Consider the following 6,125-nt stretch of genomic DNA (forward strand, 5'->3'; position numbering starts at 1 on the left):
CACTCGACTTCGTCTCGTGAGGTTAATGCCGGGAGTTTCAACAAAAGCTATGGTATAATTTACGAAACACCACAAAACTGTCCAAAAGATATGAAATATCTATAACTTATACCATAGCTATCTATGGTATAATTTTCACAATTATACCATGGTTTGGTGTATAAGGAATTCAAAAGAAAAAAAATTGCCGAGACCTGGCCGCGACCGCCTGAATTTTTTTATAGAAACAACAAAGTTAGTGTGGGGCCACTAAGCTAAACTGCCCGCTTTGCACCAGCTGAAATAACTTAATGGATTTTCGTCTTTCTGAGGAACAAAAATGTACTTAATAATAAAACAAGCATTAAAAACTGACTCCGAATGTCCTGTCATTTCACAAATAGAATGCAATAATAAGTAGAATTGGGTAGCACGTATATTTATGTTTTGAATTTACGTTTCCTGATCTATTTTCTACATTAAATTATTGTTAATTCTGCAGGAAACTATACATAGTAATATGTAGATTGTCTTGAATTCCTTATACCGTGAAATATCAAGATCATACAAAAATAGAAAGACTATACAAAAATAGAAAATTTTATAAATGATAAGACTATTCCTGTTTTACTGTCGAGATGGGTTAACATTTTCAAGGAAAGTATGAAATGTATTTTACATTCTAAATCCTCATAAAGATTTAGTGTATATTCGTTCTTTAAGCATATATATAAAACCATAAATAAAGACTATTTTTTTTAAGAATGAGGACATATCAATAATAAGTTTTTGTCTATCGAATAGACAAAAATAGTACCTGCTTATACACAAAAAAGAAAATAATACAAAAGAGTGGCGAAAGATACCATAAGTACATTCAAACACATTAGCCAACAACAAACTGACAACCACATGTCTCCAAAATAAAAAGACCAAAAAAAAAAGCACACAAAAAAGATAGAAAACTTAAAACTGAACAACACGAACCAGTCCAAAAACTGTATTTTCCAATCTTTTAATAGTGAAAGTTTTGCCTTTTCACAAGAACTGCAAATTGCACTTAAATTAATACCTAAAACAGCAAGTAAAGAAACGGATTTGAATTAAATATTTTTTTATAGCATACTTATGCATGTTCCCTGTATTTTCGAAAACGAAATATATCTGATGAAAGGTAAATAAGGCTTTTTCTGTAGTCACTCGTTTCATATTTTGAGTAAATATCATGCAATAATTGTTAGTTACATTGATAAAACAAAAGATCATTTAAGAAGACCTATATGATTCACCTTCTCATCCCTTTACCTTTTCAGTCGTTGCTTTCTGATTTAACCGGATTGAGGTGTAAAGGCTAAATTTTGTGCATTCCTTCAAAGTACTAAGTAGACCTTCGATAGAACTCTATCTCGCCTTGAAAGTATGATTTTCTTTTAACTGAACGTGAATAAATATATTTTTTGATTGACACTGTTCAAGATACAATATATTTATTTCTGTGACAGAAATGTTGATCCCGTGTTTCGTAAACCTTTGCTTTGTATTAATTTTACAATATATGTCTGGTTCAATGTTACTAATGGATGTTCGTCTATGAAATACAAAAAAATGTACTTTATAATAAAATCAACATTAAACACTGAAACCGAATATCCTGTCATTCAAGAGTGGAATATAAAAATAAGTAGGATTGGGAAGCATGCATATTAACGTGTTGTATTTTGCGTTTCCTGGTCATTTTTTCTACATTAAAACATTGTACACTCTGATGGATACTATGAATAGTACCATTTAGCCTGTCTTGAATCCCTTGTTCCGTGAAATACTAAGATCAGCATACAATAATAGAACATTTTATTAATGATAAGACTATCCCTGTTTTCTGTCGAAATGGATTAACAGTTTCAAGGAAGTCTCAAGTTCATTGCACATTATATGTTCTGATAAAAATATAGTGCATACTCGTTCTTTGAGCATAGCAGTGTAACAAAAAATAAGCACTTATCTATTTAAGAATGAAAAAATCTAATGAATTCTCCTATTTTATCATTGTAACTAACGATCATCATGACAGTAGAAAACAGAACCAAATTTTTTTCGTTTTTACTCATATTATTATTTTTTTAATACGTGTATTGTTTATGAGGGACTCGGGGAAGATTAGTAATTGTAACTAACTGTTTACCCTCTTCAATAAATAATTTATTATTATTATCATTATAATGATAACTTTCTTATTACATAGACAAAAATAGTGTCTGCTTAAATTAAATAAAAAGCAAAATACTTTACACCGTGTTTTTCCTATCTTTTAAAAGTGACAATTTTGCATTTTCATAGAATTACAAATCGCAGTTAAATTAAACTCTAAACGTCAAGTAAAGAAACATATTGAATTGAAAAAAACATTAATAGAAATCTCTCTATCGAGAAAAACAAATTATTTCTGTGCATGGTTGACATTAATATAGTGTTGGAAACTGATGCAGGTGCAAGATTAATAAAAGTCATATGAAACGAGTGACTACTGAAAAATAATGTTTATCCAATCCTTAAACCAATGCATGTATTTATCATATTAAACTTAGTCTTCTGTGCACAATTTTATCATTTTTTACGCATACATATCGTATAAGTGTCATTTTTTTTCTCTGTATCTGTTATGATGTGAAAATATGGCGGCTAATTATTTGTCGTGTTTTGAAGCCGATTGTCACCTTATAGTAAACAATCAACAAATAAGCATGGAAATTGAGTACATGTATAACATGTACAATCAGATAATAGTCTGTTTAAATGAGAGATCCATGCGTATTGCGATCACCGGATTTTTACGAGACGGGACCCGCTTAGGTAACTTTGCATATGGAAAATATGTCGGCGAATTGCTTCATGGAAGCAAGAAATTTAAAAAAAAGTAAACTTTTAATATCTAGTTGTGGACAAATCAATGAAATCTGTTCAGAAAAACGTATATGTACAAAGGTTTTATAATGAAAATTATCCATTAAGTTATAAAAAAAAACATTTGAGGTTTCATATGACTTTAAACGTTATGTATACTTCGGATGATATATGGGTACGTATTTCAATCCTGTATATTTCAATCCTGGTATATGTGATGAGTTCATATGCATAATACATTTAACTTATTTGATTCGTAGACAAATATTGCACTAATACTTACCATAGTAAGTGAAGGCACACAATCATTATGTTTGCACTTATACGCAAGTTAAATTTAAATTTAAGTTTGAACATCATTGGAACATTTCTTTACTTTGATAATTTGACTGATGGCACTACCCATATGACATTTTAAAAAAAAAGTATGATACAAATTCTTAACAATGCAAGCTTATTTCAGTTAGGTTAAATGATAATGGTTGTCAATTTTGACGACATAAACTGAACAAATAAAGATGTTCGAATGAAAGCCAAATTTTGTTGAAATACCAAGGTATAATGAGTGTGAATAGAGAAAACATATTTATGTCTGCTAATAGACGTTCTTATCCCATAGCCAACGTCTTTGCTAAAACTCGATACCGAGAGATGTAAAACATTTTGTACTGTAACGATTCATGTATAAGCACATAGTGAGTATAAGTCAATTTAACTCTAGTGCTCCAGTTTATTATATATAATCACATATAAGGACAATAATAGAATTACTTTTAAGAGTGCCAATATAGTGAGTATCATTATTGTCAGAATGTATAGTTAGGAGATGAAACGACATAACTACCCATGTAATACTCTCATAAAAATTCGAGATGTTCTTAGAAAACTTTAGTAAACATAAAGTGGTTGAGATTAGTTAATAATATACAAACAAAAATTACATTAAAATCGTTCAAGGTGATGTAGAAGCTGATCATTCCATTTCCTGCAAGACCACACCCTTTCGACTGATTGCCAGAAAACGAAAAATAAACTGTATAACAAAGATTGCAAACCTGAATGGACATTTGAGGTGACAGCATGTATAGGGTCACATCATTTAAATTCAAGAAAAGAAAAAGTAATGGACGAAAATTTTATAAAAATGTGTTATTATACAAAATAAAAAAAGGATCTAGAAATTAGCTTCTATAATGATTATACTTTATTGTTTGATAATGACGAAGTATATGGGTTTAGTTGTAAATTGTTTCTAAATGTTGAGTTCCCAAGTACTAGATCATTACTTGGTGACTTACAGTTCACTTTAATTAAGTAGTGTTACTTATACCATGTACAATCCCATTGTGATTCTATATTACGCTTCTATTTACAATTACATCATCCAGCATGATATTATGCTTCTCTAAAATCAAATTTATGGTTTCAATATTCATAAACAGTTTTTCTTGACCAAGTTATGTTGTAATTCGTTTAGAAGAATTTCGGTTAAATATTACGTGAGTCCTTCTGTTAATGCATTGTATTTTTTAGGTTCACGTGTTGCAATAATTAAAATAAGAAATATCAGAAATTTTAAATATCTTATTTAATATTATTTCAATATTATATGTTTTATTGGGATGAAATGATGAAAACGAATTAAACTGCAACAGAATCTACAAAACAAAACAGTGACCGTATCACTCCATTTCACGTTTGATCATTTTTAAAGTATAAAGTTAGACATGTACAACAGGAAAACTATGTCTACATTACACTTTATCATACATACAACAAATAACAGAGTTTTAACACTAAATTTTACCCGTAAAAACCAAAACCCAATTTTTCCTTTTATGACATTTAAAGTATTGGCATTTCATTAACACTTATATATATATATATTATTTTTCGGTTGCTTAGTGTCCTACTACATATAATGAAGTATATTTATATAGATAGTATTTTAATTAACGTAAATATATAGTAAGAGTTTTTCCCATACTAGAGGGCAACATATAATTATCCCTTCAATAATTATCCCTTCAACCAAATGCAAAATGTTAATACACTAACCGCTATAATTTAAGAAAAGCTTTTTTTGTATCAATATTCATTTATGCAATTCTTGTAAAAGAGAGGCTGGAAACATCATACTAGAACACATGAGTCGAAGTCTGACTAGCAACACCATGGTAAGAAACGAAAATAAAGAAAGAACAAACTACAACCTACAAAACACAACATAGAAAACTAAAGACTGAGCAACACGAACCCCTTAAAGGCTGAGTTGATCTTAAGGGATGAGGAAGTGTTAACAGAGCATGCATCATTTGGGGCACCCGTCAAAAGCAAAAATTATCATGTACGATTTAGAAAATTAAGGGTCTTTCTTCAGACTTGCCTGTCCTGCATTATGTTTAATTATTTTAAAAAAAAAATCTGCCAGTTCGTCTCCCAATATGATGACCAAGGAAAATAATACCAGCTTACATTACGTAAAAATTGGTTTTGTCCCCTCGTCATAGTCACAGAAGAGACAACAGAGGCTTGAACTATACTTTATCTATGAAAAATCAAAAATACGTGACTTTATTAATCTCATCTTGAGCATTAGAAATAAAGCATAGCACAGGTACATCTAAATCTGATTGATATGTCGACTTGCACCCACCTAGGCCTAGTAGTCTATAGTTAGGATCACTGAATTTTAACTACTGAAAATAATACGATGTGCAACTTGTTCAACCTTACTTCTGGGCAAGGTCTGTGTTAACCACTCTTTAGTTATCCGTTTGGGCAGAGTGGATACTGTTTTACTCTTAGTATTGAAATGTTTGGTCATGTTGATCTGTTCTTCTCCGTCTTATGCTTTTTATCTCATCTCAGTACCTTTTTAATATTGTTTTATTCAATATATATAATATTCTTTAGACTGACACTTGGGCAATCTTAATTCTAAGCCTTTTCTTCTTTAGTCAGTTTTAATTTCAAAACTCACCTTGTCTCACATTCTCATTTTTATAAATAAACATTTAAAACATGGAACAAATTATTTGAAGCAGTCTTTCCAGATTCTTCTTACTCAGCATTGTTTTAAAAGAAAATGTCCAATTACTGTCATAATGTTTACATGCATCCTTCATGGGATTCCCCTATAAACGAACAAGACATACTACGTCAAGGATCATCAACTTTCAATTACTATTAGCACATTATTAGTTTATTGGGTCGGTTTCCATCTTCATGTGTTATCTGCTTAA

This window comes from Mytilus trossulus, chromosome 6, assembly GCF_036588685.1.
Source record: "Mytilus trossulus isolate FHL-02 chromosome 6, PNRI_Mtr1.1.1.hap1, whole genome shotgun sequence".
Classification (NCBI taxonomy): domain Eukaryota; kingdom Metazoa; phylum Mollusca; class Bivalvia; order Mytilida; family Mytilidae; genus Mytilus; species Mytilus trossulus.